Consider the following 23,308-nt stretch of genomic DNA (forward strand, 5'->3'; position numbering starts at 1 on the left):
CAAGCTTCCGATGGATCCTACGGAAATGTCCGTCAGCGCTCACTTCCGGAGCTTTAACATTTCTTATCTTTCCACACCTCTATGGGAAGCAAGCAAAATGAAGCAATGTTTTACTACCCTGAAATCCCACGGAGCCACATCCTGACGGCAACCTCATGGCTAGCTGAATCGGACCTGTGGTTTTTTTTTTTGAAGGAATAATGATACAGCCAAATATTTATCTAATAAATCCATTTTTGTCACCAATGTTGCCAGTTGTTAAGTGGTTAGGAGGGTGAGGTTATCACGATTAAAGTTCCTTTGCCCGGAGTTATAAATCTGGGCTGATTCAGTGCACCTGCAGGCCACAGATACTTATATCAGCCAGATCTAGATGGTAGTGCGGCAGCTGAGAGAGAAGTCAAGTTAACAGAGTGACCAGTTCTATCCATTGTTATGTGTGTGGAATTACATAATCATATTCAATTCTGCACCTTTTATTGCACCACAGCTGGTAATTGTTTCATAATGAAAATAACTGGTTATGTCTGACAGTCACTTGCTTTAATTAACGCTGCATTTAGCAATAATGTTTGCCCTGGCCCTAGCACCGAATCAGCAATTTGCTTTTATCAGTTTAATGCAGGGGTTCCCAACCACGGTCCTCAAGGCACACTAACAGTCCAGGTTTTAAGGATAGCCATACTTGAGCACAAGGGCCTGATTCAGACCCGCTCGCGAGCGCTGAGCGCTCACAAGCGGGTCGATGTTGCCCAAGTGCGCATGCGCACGATGGAGGCGGCTCCGTCTTGCGCATGCGCAAGACCCGAATAACGACGGCCAAGCCGTCTTTATGGGTCTCTCCCCAAAGGGGGCGTGCCGGGGGCGTGGCTGCCCAGACAGAGGCGTTCCCATGGGAACGCCTACCGTCTGGGGCCGGCCCCACTGACATCACTAGTGATGTCAGTGGGAGTGCTTTTGGCTCTGATAGAGCCAAAAGCACTCCAGGGCTTGCGGCAGCGAGACCCTACCGCAGGGTCTCGTCACAAGCCCGATGGTCGCGATGGTCTTGACCATCGCGACCATCATTTTGGCCGCTCGCTATAGCTGTGGGTGGTTACCCACAGCTATGCGAGCGGCCAGGAGGCCGCTCCAAAAAGGAGGAGGGACGGCCCTGATTCAGAGCGAGCGCTCTGTCAGAGCGTCCGGCTCTGAATCAGGGCCACAAGTGTGTTAATTAGTACTGCAATTATTTTGATTTAACCACCTGTGCTCAGGCATGGATATCACTAAAACCTGGACTGTTAGTGTGCCTTGAGGACCGAGGTTGGGAAACCCTGCTCTAATGCAAGGTAGTCCATGAAATAAAGTGCCTGGTTGGCTGCTATAGTTTAGCAATTTTAGTACTGTGTATTTGTAACTAATGTACAGACTACACATAGCATAAACCTATTCAGGCTGCAAACCACTGTGTCAGTACGATCTTGTAAAGCTTATTCACCTCATAAGGCTTTAAGTAGAAATACTCCACCCCTTCATACAGCGCATATCATTAGCAGTCCTGCCAACAGTCCAAATGCCATGCATCCAGAGGGGAATGAGGCACCGGAAAATGGGCGTGGATTCACCCGCAATAAGCATGGCTTGGGTAGACGAGGAGTGTGACCTAATATGGGAATGTTTGTACCCCAAATATTTGGGCAGATATTGATGATGCAATTGGCAAGATGTAGCGCTCATGCAACTTTTGCTGTATTCCACAGCCATAATTAACATAAGTAACGGTTCAGGGGTGGACGAAGTGACGATGTTTCCGCAGTTGAGTGATTATTTGCTACAGAAAATCCTGGAAACCTCTACATTTCATGCGTACTACTGGGTGTACACAGAGACAGCTGTTGTGGATGGAATCGCTCCCATCTCAGCTGTGGATGCCACGGGCATTCCTGGGAGGCGGCCTGAAGTGAAGGCACAAAAAAAAGGCGTCTCATGGGCGTGTCAGTGAATGCAGAGCCGCAGCTCCAAGTCCATGTTTAGAGAGAGTTCAGAAGAACACACTGCATCAGCTATAGGGCATCCTAAGTAAGTCCACTGTTGCAGGCGATGGTGCACGCCCATGGTGGAGTGTTCGAGTCCACCGGCGGACCTGCACGGTCCTCAGGCATTGATATGGGGGATGGCTGAAACTGACATTTGCATATTACAGCAGCTGCGACTCCACAAATATGTGTAACCGAGAATGCATTGGCGTCTGAATCAAGCCTTAAGTGTGGGTCCTCGGAGTGTGAAGGTAAATGGAGATGGGTATAAGGGGGTAAAAGCGAGAGTCAGAGTAAGGAAATATATAAGAGCCGGCTACAATGGGGGGGGGGGGGGGGTAAAACATTGGAAAATCTAATCCGGTGACAACTCTACTTTGACGAGCTTCACTGAGAATTCGGTGTTCAATGCAACCCTGCACAACACATTTCTTTTTATAACAAGGCCACTTTTTTACACTGTTAAATCAGAGACAAAATCTGGTTCACACATGTTATTTGGATGTATATACAAACTGCAATCCTCTTGTGCACGTCTGCAGATCCCTATTATCACTATTAAATCTTGTGCGACAGCTTACTCCTAGATGATAGTACATAGGAAGGACAGCAGCACACAGCCACACGTCATTGTACTAATACAGTATATGCACTTTGTGACGTCACCGGTCACCGTACTAACAGCATAGTACTGTACTTACCTGCCAATATCCCAACAGGCAAAATAGGAATAAAAATAGTTATACCTTAATCCGACCAAACCACATCCCAATATACCCGTACCATGCCCATGTCAGGTGAGGCCACAACTATTTACCCGTAGGCATCCTCCTCCTTTGTGCTGAAATTGGGGCTGACTTCTTAAAACCACATATTGTTCTCTAACAATCTCTTACACTCCTGATGCTGGTTTGTGATTCAAACAGGAGAATTTAGGAATACAGTAAGTATTTTGCAAATGTTGTGATGTCACAAAACTCTATTTGTTGATTATGGGGCTGATTTAGAGCGTAAGCCCATTTGCACAGCATATCTCGGCTTTTTGCCTGCTCGGAGAATGAACGCACGCAAATATGAGAATGCAGAGTCGGGCACATTCTGACCGCATCTATACTTATGGCTGTGAGCGTATGTACGCCTGTTAGGAGGAATATCTTTTGCACCAAGTAAAGCAGTGGTGTCAAACTCGGGCCCTTCACCTGAAGTGGAACTACACATCCCAGCATGCACTGTCAGAGTTTTCATATTATAGCATGCTAAAACTGTGGCAGGGCATGCTGGGACATATAGTCCCACAGCAGCTGGAAGGCCCGAGTTTGACATCACTGAAGTACAGCATATGGCAGTAACTAGAAACTTATAATGAGCACTTGTAGTAAACCCGGTTACATATGCTGCTGATGCAGAGCATTACGGGTCCCCAGTTGTGTTCAGCTCTGCATATGTGCGAACATGTTTGTTGTCAGTGAAGTGCGCACGTTTTACTCAAAGCTCTGCGTCTCCTATCTCCACCGCATGTGGATTTGTGCAAGACGATGGGCAGAGGTACAAGGATCAACAGTGTTTCCAAGTGCTGCAGGACAGACGCAGTCTGGATGCACCTAATACCTAATTATGCACAAAATAATGAGGATTTGGTTTGCAAAATGTATAAACTGGAGACAGAGTATATATGAAATTCTGATTTTTATGTCACTGGATGGTTTTCAACACATGGAAAATGTCCAAAGATGAATACCACCTCGGGGCTGCAGGAGAGGAGTAGACACAGAGGGCCTAATTCTGAGTATAAATGTAAAATCGTACCCAGCAGCGCCAATTGGCGTTCGCCCGTCGGCGAGTTTATGCAAATGCAGCTACAAACTCCTTCCCTTGTGTACATCCGTCTGGCTGAATGGGGTCAGGTATAATAGATCGACACTAAAGAGGGCAACACCAACTGATTGAACAAAAGGTTGACATGGATGTAGGTCGACTGATACAAATGGTCGACAGGGTCAAACTGCAGAGAATGGTAACTGTGTAAGGAGTATGGTTCCTGGGATTTGCAAGCTCTAACTCTTCGGTGCAGTTTTCTACTGGTTGCACGCTATTAGCGGCGTCAGACCATAATGGGATTAATCTTCTGTGTAAAGTTTAAAGTAATTTCCGTAAGAGTGTACCCCTGAGGAAGCCCCATTCAAGGGATGTAACAAGTCGTGTTTTTGGGGCTTTATTCATCTGCAATATGTGTGGTCCCCAGCAATGAGCTCACACCCTTAGGGGTGTTGATGGTCGTTAACACCTACCGAACGAAGGCGTTGGTTCGTCACCATTTTATATGATGTAAGCAATCTCGGATTTTGCTCAAATCATTTTATAAAAAAAATAAACTATTGTGACATTCACTAATAATAGGCCAATTGGCCATATCTCTTGGGTGATTTTTTCTTGGTGTGAGGGTATAATTGCAGGACATTCCCCACTCACCACATTATGTCATATGAAGAAAAAGACAAGTGTTTATTCTGGACTGCTGCAAGTTGAATACAAGTACAAGCATTCACCTAAAAATGATTTGAACTGTACACATTTTTTATTATATGATTTTGTAATATATGGTAGTGCCCTCTGGTATATTGTGTTTGTGTATTACATTCTGGGTTCCCTCCGACAGGGGTTCCATTGTGAGGTGCAGTTGTATTGGACCTTAGCACAAAATAAGGGTTATTTGTTGTTTATATACACACATATACATATATATATATATATATACATACATACATACACTGTATAGTTGTTGGACAATAAATTAGGATTTTTCCACATTTTATGTATTTGTAAGGTTTGTACCTCAAAAATCATGAATATATAGTAAATATGGTCTGATTTATAGTCTATGATGTGAACATACAACATACAGTAGTTTCATTTAGGTAGTTTGTTGCCATATTGTTCCACCAGGTGGCAGCACAAGCTGGCTAAATCGTCTTCCCGCCATTTCTTTTGTTTCTGTGTTCTCAGAGAACTTCTGTGAACATTGTTAAAGCACAGTCTTTCTCGGCGCACGTTTGTTACATTTCTTAACCAATACTGATATATATTATAATAATTTAAGACCCATTTACATTTGTTTAAACGTTTATTTCCTAGTTTTTTGTTTGTTATTTTTACCGTGAGAAAAATGGGAAAATTGAAGGATATCAGTCCACGAAAAAAGCGTGAAATAGAGGTTTTGCTTCAACATTCTGGTATGAATGCATGTGGAATTGCACACGCTACTAAAGTTTCACCTCACAGTGCCGGGAATATCAAGAGGAAGTTGAAGTTAGGAGAACCAGTAACGCCAACAAAACATTCAAACTGCAAAAGCAATCGTAAAAAACCAAACCCATACAGGACAGACTGCTCAAGAAAATTGCAACTGATAACCGAAAATTGCCAGCCACGTGTGTGATGAAGATGATGTGGAAGGAAGCAGGAGCTAAAGTTTCTTGCACCTTGCAGAGTTTGTGTTAAGAGCTTGTTAACCAGACAAGATAATAATAATGATAATAGTGCTCCAGCCAATCAGCTCCCAGCTGTCATCTGTTTGAAATATGACAGTTGGAAGCTGATTGGCTGGAGCACCATTTATCATACGCATGAGTTTTATCACAATGATAAAACTTGTTGATAAATAAGGCCCCAAAGCCGACACCAGCAATGAGGAAAAAACGTCTAGCATGGGCCAACAAATATAAAACTTGGATTGTGGGTGACTGGGCCAAGGTAAGAAATTCATTTTATGAAATATTAATGGCTCTTGTGTGTTTGCCAGTCAGAATTGAGTGTAATGATTTACAGTATATTTTTTATTAATAACAATAAAAAGGTGCTCTGATATCTACCAATTTTAGGCAAAAGAGGCCGGTTCACATCACGTAAGCGGTTCGATTCCCGGCAGTGCCTGGCTGACAGATGAGCAGAGCCCGGCAGCAAAGCCCGACAGCGCTGGAAATCCTGATCGTCCCTACGGTAAGTATAAACTAACCTAACCCCCTAACCCTCCTTAGGGGTGCCTAACCCAAACCTCCCCAAGTGCCTAACCCTAACCCCCCCCTTCCCCGCTGCCTAAACCTAAGTCCCCCGGGGGGGTGCCTAACGCTAAGTCCCTCCCAAGGGTGCCTAACCCTAACCCTCCCAGGGGGGTGCCTAACCCTAAGTCCCCCCCCGGATGCCCTAAACCTAATCCTCCCCCCCCCCCCGCACCTGTCCGCTCGCAGCACCCGGCATCCCTTCGATCGGGATGTCGGGCGCCGGTCTCCCGGCGTCGTGGAAATGTCAGGCGTCTACATCTACACGCCCGGCATTTCACCCTCGCTGGGATATGACAGTCGGGTTCCCGATTGTATACCCACATCACAGATCAGTTATTAATCATAACTCTTACTGTACTTGCTAATTATAGGTGTGCTTTTCTGACGAGAGTAATGTACAGACTATGGACGAACACAACCAGTATGTCGATGAAGACCTGGTGACGAGCTCCTTCCTGAGAGCGGCAAGCATCCACAGAAGGTTATGGTAGAAAGGCATGATGAGAAAGGAGCAGTACATTGAGCTTGTTAACAGTTGTCTTATATCCCAGATAAGAGAGTGGTTTCCAGGAAATGAAGGAATATTCATTCAAGATGTGGCGCCATGCCATACGGCAAAAGTGGTATTAGAGCACCTTCGTAGAAACGGCATCCCAGTTTTGGACTGGCCTGGAAGTAGTCCCGACATGAATCCAATTGAAAACATTTGGTAGGAGATGAAAGATGCAATCAGTGAAATTGTCTGCACAAATAAGAGACAGCTGATTGAACGACTGATTCAGGTTTGGCATCATGATGATAGAATCAGCGTTAGTTATAGAAACACATTAAGAGTAAAAGCCATGATCAATGCCAAGGGTGGGCCAACCATGTACTCGCAGAGTCATATGCTGCTAACCTAATGCATGCAAAAGCTGCTAAATAAAAAATGTTTATATAAAGTATTAAATATGTGTATTTGCCATCTAATTAAAATTTTACAAGAAACTGAAAAATTCCTAATTCATTGTCCATCAACTATATATATATATATATATATATATATATATATATATATATATACACACACACGCAGCTATGGGCGGCACTCCCGGCGACTTCACAAAACACACAAACGCTCGAGGTATTAAATCTATATTATATATATACACAGTATAAATATAAATATATATATATATATAAAAATGGAGGGCACTCCACGGGTCTCAGCATCAACATTAAAACAAACCAGACAGAGCCGGTACTAGGCTGTGCTGAGGGATAGGCTGTAGTTAGGGTTATGCTGTGCTGAGGGTTATGCTGTGCTGAGGGATAGGCTGTGGTTAGGGTTATACTGTGCTGAGGGTTAGGCTGTGGTTAGGGTTATGCTGTGCTGAGGGTTATGCTGTGCTGAGGGATATGCTGTGCTGAGGGATAGGCTGTGCTGAGGGATAGGCTGTGGTTAAGGTTATGCTATGCTGAGGGTTATGCTGTTCTGAGGATAGGCTGTGGTTAGGGTTATGCTGTGCTGAGGGTTATGCTGTGCTGAGGGATATGCTGTGCTGAGGGATAGGCTGTGGTTAGGGTTATGCTGTGGTTAAGGTTATGCTATGCTGAGGGTTATGCTGTGCTGAGGGATAGGCTGTGGTTAGGGTTATGCTGTGCTGAGGGATAGGCTGTGGTTAGGGTTATGCTGTGCTGAGGGATAGGCTGTGGTTAGGGTTATACTGTGCTGAGGGTTATGCTGTGCTGACGGATAGGCTGTGGTTAGGGTTATGCTGTGCTGAGGGATAGGCTGTGGTTAGGGTTATACTGTGCTGAGGGTTAGGCTGTGGTTAGGGTTATACTGTGCTGAGGGTTAGGCTGTGGTTAGGGTTATGCTGTGCTGAGGGTTATGCTGTGCTGAGGGTTAGGCTGTGGTTAGGGTTATACTGTGCTGAGGGTTAGGCTGTGGTTAGGGTTATGCTGTGCTGAGGGATAGGCTGTGCTGAGGGATAGGCTGTGGTTAGGGTTATGCTGTGCTGAGGGATAGGCTGTGGTTAGGGTTATGCTGTGCTGAGGGATAGGCTGTGGTTAGGGTTAAACTGTGCTGAGGGATGGACTGCGGTTAGGGTTATGCTGTGCTGAGGGTATATGCTGTGCTGAGGGATAGGCTGTGGTTAGGGTTATACTGTGCTGAGGGATAGGCTGTGGTTAGGGTTATGCTGTGCTGAGGGATAGGCTGTGGTTAGGGTTATGCTGTGCTGAGAGATAGGCTGTGGTTAGGGTTAGGCTGTGCTGAGGGGTATGCTGTGCTGAGGGTTAGGCTGTGGTTAGGGTTATGCTGTGCTGAGGGTCATGCTGTGCTGAGGGATAGGCTGTGGTTAGGGTTATGCTGTGCTGAGGGTTAGGCTGCCGTGAGGGTTATGCTGTGTTGAGGGTTAGGCTGTGCTGAGGATCATGCTATGCTGAGGGATAGGCTGTGGTTAGGGTTATGCTGTGTTGAGGGTTATGCTGTGCTGAGGGTTAAGCTGTGCTAAGGGATAGACTGCGGATAGGGTTATGCTGTGCTGAAGGGGAACTAGCATGAAACACAGAAGGGGACTGGCAGGGGACACAGAAGGGGGGCTGGCAGGAGACACAAGGGGGACTGGTAGGGGACACAGAAAGGGGCTGGCAGGAGACTCAGAAGGGGGGCCGGCAGAAGACACAGAAGGGGGGCCGGTAGGAGACACAGAAGGGGGCTGGTAGGAGACACAGAAGGGGGGCTGGCAGGAGACACAGAAGGGGGCTGGTAGGAGACACAGAAGGGAGCTGGCAGCAGACACAGAAGGGGGCTGACAGGACACACAGAAGGGGGCTGGCAGGACACACAGAAGGGGGGCTGGCAGGAGACACAGAAGGGGGGCTGGCAGGAGACACAGAAGGGGGGCTGGTAGGACACACACAAGGGGGCTGGCAGGAGACACAGAAGGGGGCTAGCAGGAGACACAGAAGGGGGCTAGCAGGAGACACAGAAGGGGGCTGGCAGGAGACACCGAAAGGGGGCTGGCAGGAGACACCGAAAGGGGGCTGGCAGGAGACTCAGAAGGGGGGCTGGCAGGAGATACAGAAGGGGGCTGACAGGAGACACAGAAGGGGACTGACAGGAGACACAGAATGGGGCTGGCAGGAGACACAGAAGGGGGCTGGGAGGGGACACAGAAGGAAGTCAGGCAGGAGACACAGAAGGGGGGCTGGCTGGAGACACAGAAGGAAGTCTGGCAGGTGAGACAGAAGGGAGCTGGCAGGAAACAGAAGGAAGTCTGGCAGGAGAGACAAAAGGGGGGCTGGCAGGGGACACAGAAGGGGCTGGCAGGGGAGACAGGAGGGAGCTGGCTGGAACTCGAGAGAGATTGCAGTGCTGGAGTTGCAGAAACATGGTAAGGGGGGTGGGGGACTGTATATTTTGTCAGTCCCAGGCCCCACCATTTCTGTTGGCAGTTCTGACTGCAGACAACTGACATAACACAATGGCAAGATAATTATGTACTGAGGACCTCAAATCTAAATGTGTTTTAACTGAAATATAAATGGGCTCTAAAGTAAGGTCACAGCAGTGGGTGTGGCCTGTTTTTTAAGTACATGTGTCATACAGGAGAGCACACTGAGTTTTGATCATGTAACATGGCACGGGTTGGGTATAAAATACCAGCAGTTGGGATGCCTGCTTTCAAAACGCCGACAGCATCCTGATGCTCGGTATTCCGACAAGGGTCAGGTAAGTATACTAACCCTCCCCCTTTTTCCCCCTAAATCTCCCTTCTTGCATCCTAACCCTTCCCTGTTGTTAATAACCTCTAGATACTCTGATTGGCTGTGTGTTTGCTTAGTCCCTCCCACTTCAATCTTACCTATGCATCAGGGCTGTTGAGAACTGAATGGCGTCAATGTACTGGGGGAAGGGGGGGGGGCATGGCCAAATCTGGGAGGCGTGTCCCCCTTTGCAGCTGACCCCCGGCCACCTTCAACAAGCTCGGGCCTGGGTAATCAGTCCTCCCGCCACCACACCCTCTGTGCCCCTGCTATACATGGACAAGCAAGAGTTGGTGAGGCTGAAATTCATTGTTCTGGATTTAAAAGGGAACTTCCAAGGAGAGTTAGTTTTCTATTACTCTATTTATCATTATTCTAGATTTAACTGTGACCACTAATTTACCCATCTACTCCTTATGTTTAGAATGGGGAGCTCCCCTATGACGTGCTGTTGCTCTGATCGTCTGCAGGTTGTTCTAACCACATCTACTTCATCTCTTGCATGTCCACCTGTAACCAGTTTAAATAATGAATGCAATATGTATCATTACCCTAGTCATAACACATAAGTGGCAAGGCATAGTATGTCAGTCTAATAAGGGGGCAATTCAATTCACTGCAATGTGGCAAAGTCCCATCTGAGCGGTCGGACCTCTCAAAATCTTTGCCTACTGCTTCTTGCACCCTATAGAAGCGAATGTTGCCTACCGTAGTAAACAGAAATGTGCGCAGCTGGACATCGCCATGAATGGAGCTGCAGCCTAACTGTTCAATGGTAAATATATATATATATATATATATATATATATACATACACACAAGAACCGGCACTCTGCTGGCAGCTGGCACCAACTATAACTGGCTGGGGTGCCTTCCTCTATGGTAACACATGTCCATACATACTCCAATAAGAACAAACAGGCGTCACTCCCAGACTGATGTAGAAAACGAGTGTATTAACAAATCGACGTTTCGGGGCCTTTCACCCCTTCATCAGGACATGACCCTGATGAAGGGGTGAAAGGCCCCGAAACGTCGATTTGTTAATACACTCGTTTTCTACATCAGTCTGGGAGTGACGCCTGTTTGTTCTTATTGGTATATATATATATATATATATATTTACAACATTTATTCTATTTACAGTAAAACAAAATAAAATACACCATGCATAGTACATCAGAACTATGCTTGTGCCATGCTTCCTAGCCCCTGTCATAAGGCCTCATTTGTAACCATTGCAGCAATTACCTTTCATCTGGTGCAAGTTATACAATGCCTCTGATTGGTTCTGTGCACCTACATGCAATCTTAGGAACTGATTCAGACCCGCTCACAAGTGCTTGAACGCTCGCGAGTGGGTCGATGGTGGCCTCTGCGCACGCACAGCGGCCGCCCTGCGCATGCGCAAGCCCCAGAGCGAGAGAAAAATTCTCTTGCTCCATGGCTCACTACAAAAGGGGCGGCTGTCGATGTTGATCGACAGCTCGCCCCGTTTTGTAGGCGTTGCTTCACAAACGGAGGCGTTCCCAAGCAAATGTCAGTGGGAGAGCTTCCGGCTCTATTAGAGCCGGAAGCTCTCTGGGGCTTGCGGCCACGAGACTCTAGCACAAGGGTCTTGTCGCAAGCCCGATGGTCGCGATGGTCTTGATCATCGCGACCATCATCCTGGCCGCTCGCAATAGCTGTGGGTGGTCACCCACAGCTATGCGAGCGGCCAGGAGGCCGTTCTAAAAAAAAAAATGACTGGCCCTGATTCAGAGCGAGCGCTCTGTCAGAGCGTCTGGCTCTGAATCAGGGCCTCTATTTGTTGATTATGGGGCTGATTTAGAGAGCAAGCCCATTTGCGCAGCATATCTTCGCCTTTTGCTTGCTCAGAGAATGAGCGCACGCAAATATGAGAATGCAGAGTCTGGCACATTCTGACCGCATCTACACTTGCGGCTGTGAGCGTATGTTTGCCTGTTAGGAGGAATATCTTTTGCACCAAATACAGTATATGGCAGTAACTAGAAACTTATAATGAGCACTTGTAGTAAACCCGGTTGCATATGCTGCTGATGCAGAGCATTACGGGTCCCCAGTTGTGTCCAGCTCTGCATATGTGCGAAAAAAAAGAACGCCCAGATTCAGAGCGAGCGTCCGTCTCTGAATCAGGGCCTTAGTACATAAATCTGATCACAGCAGAGTATGAGTACAAAACCAGGACTGGACCGATCACAGAGTCTGAATTGAACAGTAGGAGCACTAAAGGCTCATACACACTAGAGCAGGGGTGGGAAACCTTTTTTCTGCCGAGAGCCATTTTGATATATATATAACATTATTCACGGCCCCGATGCAGGCCATGCCCCCTCCATGTGATGTCACAAGGGGGCGGAGTCACAATCACCAGTAATTACAGCATCCTGAGGATGCTCTGAGGAGCTGTAAGGGCAGCGGTGTGACCGTCTGAAGCGTCCCAGGCGGCACTGCTGCATAGATTCTGGATGCAGGGTGCCAGTCTAGGCACCCTGCTAGCCAGATGAGGCTAGCAGAAAAAAGCTCAAAGGGCCAGACCAAATAATTCTGCAGGCCCTATATGGCCCCCAGACCTGAGATTCCCCATCCCTGCTCTAGACGATGAGCTGTATGAAAGAAATTGGTGAAAGAAATCCCTTGAACTTTCTGTAGTGCAGGACAAACGATACTGGGTGTATACACTGAGAGAATATGAGATATGGTAAGAACTTACCCTTGTTATCTCTATTTCTACGAAGTCCATAGGGTTCCACAGGATACCTTGGGGTATAGGTGTGACGTCAGTCGCAGGGCACCAAAGAGTTAAGCTTTCAGCCTCCCAGGATGCACTAGGTCCCCCTCCTATACCCCGCCCCCGGGCCAAGGCACCTCAGTTAGTTACCAAGCCATAGGCCGGAGGAGGAGAAGGAAGAGAGAGAACAAAGATCTGGACACATACAAGAATCACATTCTCACCAGAGGGAGACGGAAAACCGGTGACCAGAGCAAAGCCCATCTGCAGCACAGGTGCGACAGGGCGGGAGTCCTGTGGAACCCTATGGACTTCGTAGAAATAGAGATAACAAGGGTAAGTTCTTACCATATCTCATATTTTCTACTTCAGGGTCCATAGGGTATCCACAGGATACCTTGGGGATGTCCCAAAGCAGTATCCTTTAAGGGTGGGGACGCTCCTGTGCAGAAAGGAGAATCCGCCGCCCGAAGGAAGCATCCTGAGAGGCGAAGGTGTCAAACCTGTAATACCTCACGAAGGTATGGACAGAAGACCACGTAGCAGCCTTGCAGATCTGAACTGCCGAGGCACCACGTCGAGCTGCCCACGAAGGACCCACAGACCTAGTGGAATGAGCCTTCAGAGAAGGAGGGACCGGTAGGCCTTCATGAAGATAAGCTTCAGAAATAGCCATACGGATCCAGGCTGCCAAAGTTTGCTTTGAAGCAGGCCAACCCTTTTTACGGAAGCCAAAGAGGACAAACAAAGCGTCCGACTTCCTAAACGAAGAAGTGCGGTCAACATAAGTCCTTAAGGCCCGCACAACATCCAAAGAGGCCTCACCCACGGAAAGACCCGGTGAGTTAAAGGCCGGAACAACTATTTCCTCGTTAATATGAAACTGGGAAATAACTTTGGGAAGAAACTCGGGCCGAGTGCGGAGCACTGCCCTGTTCCCATGAAAAACCAAGAAAGGGGGTCTACAAGAAAGAGCCCCTAACTCAGAAACACGTCTGGCCGAAGCAATGGCCAGAAGGAAAACAGTCTTAGCTGTTAGCCATTTAAGATCCACTGAGCCCAGTGGTTCAAACGGCGGTCCTTGGAGAGCCCTCAGGACCACAGCCAAATCCCAAGGCGCCACAGGTGGAACAAAGGGCGGCTGAATGCGGAGAACACCCTGCATAAAGGTGCGCACATCCGGGATTGTAGCAATCCTACGGTGAAACCAGACAGATAGGGCCGAAACCTGTACCTTCAAAGAAGCAAGGCGAAGCCCATGATCTAGTCCCGCTTGCAGGAAGGCGAGAATCCGAGACAGACGAAACTCCCACGGTGCATAACCTCTCGGTCGACACCACTGGAAGAACGTATGCCACACGCGATGGTATATCCTCGCGGAAGACGGTTTCCGAGCTCGTAACATGGTACGCACCACAGAGCTGGAAAACCCCCGGGACCTCAGCATGGCCGTCTCAACAGCCACGCCGTCAAAGACAGCCGAGTCAGGTCCGGGTGAAGGCAAGGTCGTAGCGGCAACCGCAGAGGAATGTCCACGGACAGACCCTGAAGGTCTGAGAACCAGTGCCGTCTGGGCCACGCGGGAGCTATCAACAGGAGCGTCCCTCCTTCCTGTTTGAATTTCCGGATTACCCGTGGAAGAAGGGAGACCGGAGGGAACAGGTATGCGAACCGGAACGTCCACCGGACGGACAGAGCATCCACCAGAGACGCCCCTTCGTCTCTTGTGCGAGACCCATACACCGGCAACTTGTTGTTGTGCCGGGACGCCATGAGGTCGATTTCTGGAAGACCCCACCTGTCCACCAGTAGTTGAAAAACGTCCGGGTGCAGGGACCATTCCCCCGGATGAACGTCCTGGCGACTTAGAAAGTCCGCCTCCCAATTGAGCACTCCCGGGATGAAGACCGCTGATATGGCCGGAAGATTGCGCTCCGCCCAAACCAGGATCCGCGAGACCTCTACGAGAGCCGCCCGACTGCGAGTTCCTCCTTGCCTGTTTATGTAGGCCACGGTGGTAGCGTTGTCCGACTGGACCTGCACCGGGCGACCCTGGAGAAACCGCTGTGCCTGCTGGAGAGCATTGAAGACCGCACGGAGTTCCAAGATATTTATTGGAAGCTCCGCTACTGTCGGCGTCCACCTGCCCTGGAACAAGTGTGGACCCGAAACTGCTCCCCAGCCCCGAAGACTGGCGTCCGTTGTCAACAGGACCCAATTTGGAACCCAGAACGGACGTCCCTTGTTGAGGTGGGTCGTCTGTAACCACCACGTAAGGGACAGGCGAACCTCCTGGGTGAGCACAATCGTCTGGGACTTCAGAGACTGAGTCAGCCCGTTCCACTTGGACAGGATCAGGTGCTGCAGAGGTCTGGAGTGAAACTGGGCGTATTCCACCATGTCGAACACCGACACCATGGAGCCCAGTAACCTCATCGCCGAGTGTAAGGACACCCGGCGGCCGTGCAGACAACTGCGCACCCTTGACTGTAAAGCAGAGATCTTGTCCTCCGTCACGAAGATCCTTTGCTGTCCCGAGTCCAATAAGGCTCCAAGATGCAGAATCCTCCGAGACGGGATTAGAGTGGACTTCTGCCAGTTGATTAGCCAGCCGTGCCGTTGCAGCAGTGCAATGGTCAGGTCCAAGTGGCGTAACAGGAGCTCTGGAGATCCTGCCACCAATAACAGGTCGTCCAAATACGGCAACATGCGGACTCCCTGCAGCCGCAGAGAAGCCGCCATGACCGCCATCACCTTGGTGAAAACACGTGGTGCTGTTGCCAGGCCAAAAGGTAACGCCCGAAACTGGAAGTGGTCGCTGCTGATTGCAAACCTGAGGAACTGTTGATGGCGCCAAAGAATAGGGACATGCAGGTAAGCGTCCTGTATGTCCAATGACACCAAGTAGTCCCCAGGTTCCAGCGCCAGAATGATGGACCGTAGGGTCTCCATCCGAAACTTCGGGACCCGCAAAGACTTGTTGAGTGCTTTGAGGTTGAGTATCGGACGATATGACCCATTGGGTTTCTGTACCAAAAATAGATTTGAATAGAAACCCTGGCCCCTCTGGGAGAATGGAACCGCCACTATAACTCCAGCCTGGAGCATAGTGTGCAATACCTTCCGCAGCTCCGTAGCCTTGTTCCGGTCTGATGGGAGACCCGTGGTGAAGAAGCGAGCCGGGGGTCTGTGCCGGAAGGAGAGGGCGTATCCGTGGGAAACCACCTCCAGAACCCAAGTGTCTGTCGTAGTGGTCGACCAACACTGGGCGAACTGTAGCAGGCGGCCTCCCACCCTGGGATCCCCCAAAGGGAGGCCCGGACCGTCAGGCCGCAGGCTTGTCATCTGGCTTGGGGGCCGGACGTCTGGTACTCCATGCCTGCTTCCGGGGCTTGACCGATTTCTTAGGGCCAGCCTGTCGAGGAAACGACTGTGGTTTGGGCCTGCCCTGGGCCCTAGATGACCGAAAGGACGATGGTCCCGAACCAGAAGGAGCAGCGGCCGACGGGAGACAGGCAGATTTGGCTGCCGCCAGCGTGGCCACAATCTTATCCAGATCCGGACCGAAGAGAACTTCTCCGGTAAACGGCAACGCTTCCAGACCTTTCTTGGAATCTGCGTCCGCCTTCCAGGATCGCAGCCACAAGGTGCGACGAGCAGCTACCGCTGCTGAAGAAATTCTAGACACCAGAGTACTAATGTCTAGAGCCGCCTCGTTGATGTAGGTGGCCGAATCACGGAGATTGCCAATCAACTCCGCCTGATCGGCCGGACAGTCGGATTCAAAAGAAGCCTCTAATGAATCCGCCCAGCGCTCCATCGCTCTGGCAACCCAGCAAATGGCCATAGCCGGCCGTGCTGCCCCCCCTGCAAGGGAATAAGCGGACTTCAGGCAGATTTCTACCTTGCGGTCCGTAGCATCCTTAAGGGAGGACATGGATGGCATCGGCAATGTGGCACTACGGACAAGATGGGTCACGTGAGAATCCACCTGTGGAGGGGATTCCCACTTAGCAAAATAATTATCCGCGAACGGATAAGCCACCGCCAGGCGTCTCTGCGGCTGGTATCTTTTGCCAGGTTGTTTCCACGCCTCCTCTAAATGGTCCACCAACTGACCCGAAAGAGGAAAGACTGTGGCATCGCCCTTCACATCTTTGAAAAAGGCATACTTAGATTTAGCCGCTAGGGGAACTTCGTCCTCAATCACCAAGGCTGTGCGGACCGCCCGAATAAGTCCAGGAATATATACTTTGGACTTAGCATCAGCGTCCTTAGAATGGAGAGGTTCCTGATCGTAAGGATCTAGAATCTCCCCATCATCAGACGTCCCTTCGTCATCCTCATAAGGAGCGGACAGAGACGCCACCGGCCTTTTATGAGACCGCATCACAGACTCCCCTTGCAACACATCCGACAAGTGCTGTACAGAACTTGTCAGGGAGTTAACCCACGCTGGCTCCTGAGAACCCGGGAGCGGGGAAATAGGGAGACTGTGGGGTACCACCAATTGTCGTGGGAACCCCTGCATGGGTGACGACACCACAGACTGCTGGGACAAACCCATCGGAGTAAACGCGGGCTGCGGAGCTAACTGGCCCACTAAAGCTGTTAACGCCTGAGCGAAACAAGCCCAGGGCGGCTCCTGTACCGGTGCTGTAACCGTAATAGGCCGCGCCATGGACAAACACTGCCGGCAAAGGCCCTCCGCGCTACCCTCCCCCTCCGCTAACGGTACTTTGCACGTGGTACACTGTAGCCGGAGGGGAAAATCACTTTCAGACATGATGGCACCACGTATGTGACCTCTCTCACCAATTAAGTATTAAATAGGCGAGAGACCACCCTGCAGCACCGCACCGCAAGGGCTTTAGCAGAAAGAACAGGGACAGTAATAAAGCTGACAGTTTAGAGAAGAAAAGATTACAGGCAGCAGCGCTAGCACAGTCACATACAATGCAGAAAAATAACAATTCCTGCACTAACAGCGCTGATCACTCAACTACACAGACACAGGGCCTGGTAGGACACAGCGCTGCATACACAGACCTGACCACAGCGGAGGAGAGGTATGCGGGGGGACCCAGACCACGATGCTTCCGTCCAGCGCTTCCAGCAGCGTTCACCATGCGTTCTGGAGAAGATGGCCGCCGAGGAGCAGAGAGGAGGCTGGCCTGGGGGAGGAGCGCTGCCACAGGACCAGTCGGCAGCATGCAGAGAGGGCTGTGTGCAGCGGGGGAGGCGCCGGCTGTGAGACAGGGAAGGCGCGCTCCCCTGGCATGCATTTAACCCCTGGGACGCCGCAGCGCTACCGCTCTGCTGCGGTCCGCTGTCCCAGGGGGTAGTGGAAGCGCAGGTTGGTCGCCTGGCTCCACGCTGCAGCCAGTCCCCAGGGAGCCCCCTGCCTGGGGACTTAGGACCATGTGATCAGCGGGGACCCACCGCGGGACCCCGCTGCTTACCTCTGTCCCCCTTGAATCCGGCCATGGTCCGGAGCATCTGGGGTCACCGCTAGCTGTGACCCCAGACGCCCACCAGCATCCCCGGATCAGTACCGGCGTTCTGGTACCGGCGGGGTGTAGGGAAGACAGCATGGACGTCAGGACTGACTGTCCATGCTGTTCATCCAGATGTGCAGCCACAGCTGCATGAAGAATAAGCTTCAGGGGCTCTTCTAGCCCCCACTCCAACAGGTGCACCCGACTCCGGCCGGGCACCAAACTAAACTGAGGTGCCTTGGCCCGGGGGCGGGGTATAGGAGGGGGACCTAGTGCATCCTGGGAGGCTGAAAGCTTAACTCTTTGGTGCCCTGCGACTGACGTCACACCTATACCCCAAGGTATCCTGTGGATACCCTATGGACCCTGAAGTAGAAATATCTTTAAAGATATCTTTCAGTGAAGTCATCCTGCCACATCTTACACACAGGCAATTCTCGGCGATATCGTCAGATTGGCCTGCATGTACGGATGACAAAAGACATCGTTAACGATCCGCGGGAGCACGCATCGTTGGTGGTTCACTGCATACACACTGAACGATATTTCGTTGAACAATATCGTTATCGTCCATATCGTTCATAAAAATCATCTAGTATGCGGCTTTAGTCTACGCTTAGGTGTGGAAGGTGGCGTTTTCTCCTTACAATCCATATAACAATTTTTTTTTTTTATTAGCAAAACAAAATGGAACACTCTATTTTTATATGAGGTAATTAAATGTAACTGTAGAGGTATGCCAGAGACCATGATTCTACAGCAGAGATGATAATTTCTTCATGTAAATGTCATGGGGCGTGGCTTAGCAAGCAAGCCGAGCAGACGTGGATGTGTGCAGCTCCTGCCTTGCCCACGTCTAATATCACCCAGTCTGCACTCCATTGCACTGAAATCACCCCTAACTGGGATCCCTAAGTCCCCTCTGTGTTCTAGTTCCGCTGACCAGGATGAAAAATGACCCTAGAGCGGGTACGAGCCTCCGACTCAATTGAGGCCTACCTGCCTCCCATAAGCCGCGGGCTTGAGTTTGAGCGACGTGCGGCCTGTCGGACACATCGCGACCACCCCACTGCCCCCTGCGATCAAACGGGGGTGCTGCTACCCCTCGTCACAAAGACCCTGCCTCTGCATATCCCCCTATTGCCCACCCCCCCACGAGTCCTGGGAAGCGGCCCTGTGACATACCAGGAATAGCAGGGAGTCGCCATATTGGCACTCAGCCTCTACTCCTTGCCGCAAACACCCAACCTGCTATCTATCCCACCTGCGTGTGGCTCCATACAGCGGTTAATCACCTCTGCATCCCCAGTGACATGCTGCAGGGTGACTATCTCTCACAGGCCCGGAATCATCTCTAAGGACAGACTGTGGAACTTGTAACAGGTGCCCTCAACTGCTGAACTATACTCAGCACACCAAGCTCAGTACCAGCCTTTCCTGTCCCCAACTGGTAACCTAACCCACTAGAGAGCTGTAGATGTATCCCCCTGCCTTTCTGGTCACTGTGCACACACAGAAGGCATTAAAACACAGATCTGTGATTCTCAGATAAATATGTGTGCAATTTGAATCAATGACCCCATGAGAGTGTTGGAGCAGTGCCCTCCTGTGGTTCTTTTCTCTACAAAGGCCTCACAACTCCATCCTGTGTATACTTGCAGACGCCCGCTATATTGGGCCCCCTGTCACTACTCAACTAAGCTCACAAGTCCTCCCAGCCAATTTACTCTCCTCTGACAAGCGACTCCCCACCGACACCATGAACAGGTCAAATGCTAATACTAGAAAACGAGTTGGTGGTGATATATCCTAACATTTTTCTTAGGGGGACAAGTCCTCGGCAGCTGCCGATCCTTCTTTCCCTGGTCATTCCTAGGCAGAAAGAGAGGATTCACCCTCCCCAGCCCTGTCCACCAAAAAGACATTCTGGCACTGCGATCCCTTATCATAGACCTTAAAGAATCTCTAGAATCCAAGCTGGATAAAGCAGTTTCCTCTATCAAATCAGATCTCTCCTCCCTATCTACTAGAACATCTAAATTAGAATCCCGTCAAGACACTCTCCAAAAATTTCAGAACAAGATCCATCAGGACATTCACCACATTGTCCAAGATCTCGCTGATCCACGTACCAAAAATGAGGACCTGGAGAATCGAGAAAGAAGAAACAATCTCCGCATACGAAACATCCCAGAATCGGTGTCCCCGGATAATCTAGAGACTTACCTCCACAAAGTGTTCTCCTTCATTCTCCCTGACCTAAGCTCTCATCAAATACCCCTGGAAAGGGCTCATCGAGCCCTCAGACCCAAGCCCAGAGATGGTGAACCCCCAAGAGACGTAGTCATACGCTTCCTAAGCTACAAAGAGAAAGAGTCTTGGCCCCGACATGTGGAAAACCCCATGTTTTATATGATAACATGAAATTGCAATTCTTCCAAGATCTAGCTCCCATTACAATTTTGAAGTGCACAGAACTTCAAGATCTGACGAGAGCACTGCGGGCACGGGGGATTCATTATCGCTGGGGTTTCCCCTTCAAACTAATAGTCGACTTCAACGGTAAAACATTCATCATCAGAGATTCTAAAGAAGGCAAAGACTTTCTCACCCACTTGGAAGACTCTGGTCCTCCTCCAACCGAATCAGAGGACATATAATGCATTTGAGGTTCCATAATGGCTCTCATCCCTGCCTAAATTTATCTAAGATAACTGGACACTCTTCAGAGAAACCTCTAACTATATGACAGGGATTGACCTCCTCCTTCGCGAGACTCTCATATTGGCCCTGAGTCCATACTCCGACGACTATTTCATATCCTTTTTCTTAGTTATGTCATTTTGAACTCTGATATCTGCAACTGTTTTATCTGCTCTACTGTTTTATCGTATTCTCTTATGGATACATTTTTATATTATTTTATGCAGCTGATTTTATGGGGGTTGCCGGAATGACCTGCCCACCAGAATATTGTGCATAGGTTTCCCGCGAGTAATACTAGTATACTCTTATGTGTTCCTAGGAATCACCTGCTAACCTATTTAAACTGTTTAGGCATGTTCTATGTTTAGTTATATTCTACCTCATACCTTGTATTTGAAAGATCAATTTTATCTGGGTCTTTCTACTGTATCCTTTTTCTTCTTACCCCCTCCCCTTTTTCTCCCCCCCCTTTTTCTTTTTTGTTTTCCCCAACAAATCACAGTGTCTCCTTTGCAATGTTTATTAGGTCTTCATTTAATTTTCTTTAATTTCGCAACCACAAATGGAAGGCCACAGCTCTCTAGCACTCTCACTTTCTTCTCCTGTACGTACTCTGTACCCTCCTTTACATGCAATAATTTGTTTTCTAATCTATTTTAACTAGTCTCCCCAAGGTAGTTTGGACTACCCTCCTTACTACCTTTCTAGACTCTTTTGTCCTGATCTACGTGTGTGTTTTCCCCTACTGGTCAAGGGGAACGCCTATAAGGGTTCTTCTCCCTCTATCCTTAACACTCTTTACTCCTTCCCATTTCTTCTTTCCCCCTCTTTATCTTTTTTTTTTTTAATTATATATTATTTTATTTATTTATTTTTTCTGTACTTCAGCGAGTCGGGTTCTTTCTACAATTTTATCTACATTGACTACTGCACCCCACTCAAATGTCGCTGACCTTTGCTTCCCTTAATGCCAAGGGTTTAAATACCACTTAGAAGCGCGCATCGTTTTTTCGAACCATTTGAGACCTCAAGGCTGGGATTGTCCTTATTCAGGAAACCCACTTTAAAGCGCAAATGCATCCCTCATTACATACTAAGAGTTTCCCCACCGCATATTACTCTTCTAACCAATCCAAACATAACGGAGTGGCGATACTGATCAATAGTAAAATTCCTTTCTCCTTATACACGGTACACACAGACTCAGAAGGGAGACATATTATCCTGACAGGCAAATTGGGTAATTTGGAGTGCACAATTGCTAATATATACAGTATGCACCTAACTCGAGTCAGTCATCATTATTCAACTCTGTTTTTTCTAAAATAAACAAATATAGGATAGGCAGCCTCATCATAGGAGGAGACTTCAATGCAATCCTTAACCATGACCTTGATAAAGGTCCTGCCCCTACTAGTGTACGACCCTGTCCAATAACTCGCTCCCTAAACAAACACCTCCGCGAATCAGGTTTATTCGATACATGGCGGGCTCTCAACCCCTCGTCTAGGGATTTCACTTTCTTTTCGATTCCCCTATTCCTATTCAAGCATAGATCTTATTCTATGTTGCTCTCCAGCTTCCAAACACCTTGTCGACGCCTCTATTGTGTCTAACCCTTGGTCAGACCACTCCATCGTCACCGCGTCTTTTGATTTTTTGATGTCCCATCCTCACGTCCAGCGTGGCGGTTAAATGAAACTCTACTTAACATCCCAAAATTCCAGGAAAAGGTAAAATCTGCCCTCGAGGACTACTTCTCTTTAAACAATAACCCTACTTGTACCCCTTTGGGGTGGGAGGTGCATAAAGCGGTCATCAGAGGGCACATCATTAGTTACACTTCCTTTAGAAACAAAGAACGGAGGTCCCAAATAACGTCCCCAACTGCGGAGACTCATCACCTTGAAACCGCTCATAAATGCGCACCCTCCCATTCTTTATATGCCCAATTGACATCTGCCAGGACGGCCCTCAACGCCCTTAACGTTGAAAAGACTGAGCAAGCCCTACGCTGACTTAACCAAAAATTCTATGAAAAAGCAATAAAGCTGACTCCCTTCTAGCCAATAGGTTAAAAGCTCAGAAAGCCAGAACAGCCATTCCAGCATTAAAAGACGATCGTGGTACTAACCATCATAATCCAATTACCATCAATTCTCTATTTAAAAATTACTATGAACACCTCTACTATCTCCCCCCACCCACTGACAGTAGCACGGACCCCTCAATTGCGAACTATTTGGCTTCCTGTAATATTCCCCAAATTGACTCCGCCACTTCTACTGCTCTAAATGACCCTATCTCTGCAGAAGAAATAGTTTCAGCTCTCAAAACACAAAATCTTCAAAGGTACCCGGCCCCGATGGATTACCAATGTCCTACTATAAAACTTTCCAAACCTCTCTGATACCACATTTAACTGTGGCTTTTAATTGTATTCTAGAAGGTTCTTCATTTCACACAACCAAAGCTACCTTAACCGTTATCCCGAAACCTGACAAGGATCCCCTTCTAGTTTCT

The 23,308-nt window shown here is 48.9% G+C and overlaps 1 protein-coding gene across 1 annotated transcript in view; it reads right to left on the reverse strand.

The window, feature by feature from the left end:
- CAMTA1 (calmodulin binding transcription activator 1) overlaps positions 1 to 23,308 on the reverse strand; it is a 1,701,345-nt gene that overhangs the window by 4,648 nt on the left and 1,673,389 nt on the right. The gene's annotated exons all lie outside the window — the stretch shown is intronic.

The sequence above is a fragment of the Taudactylus pleione genome, unplaced genomic scaffold (genome assembly GCF_031769625.1).
Source record: "Taudactylus pleione unplaced genomic scaffold, aTauple2 ptg000673l, whole genome shotgun sequence".
Lineage (NCBI taxonomy): Eukaryota > Metazoa > Chordata > Amphibia > Anura > Myobatrachidae > Taudactylus > Taudactylus pleione.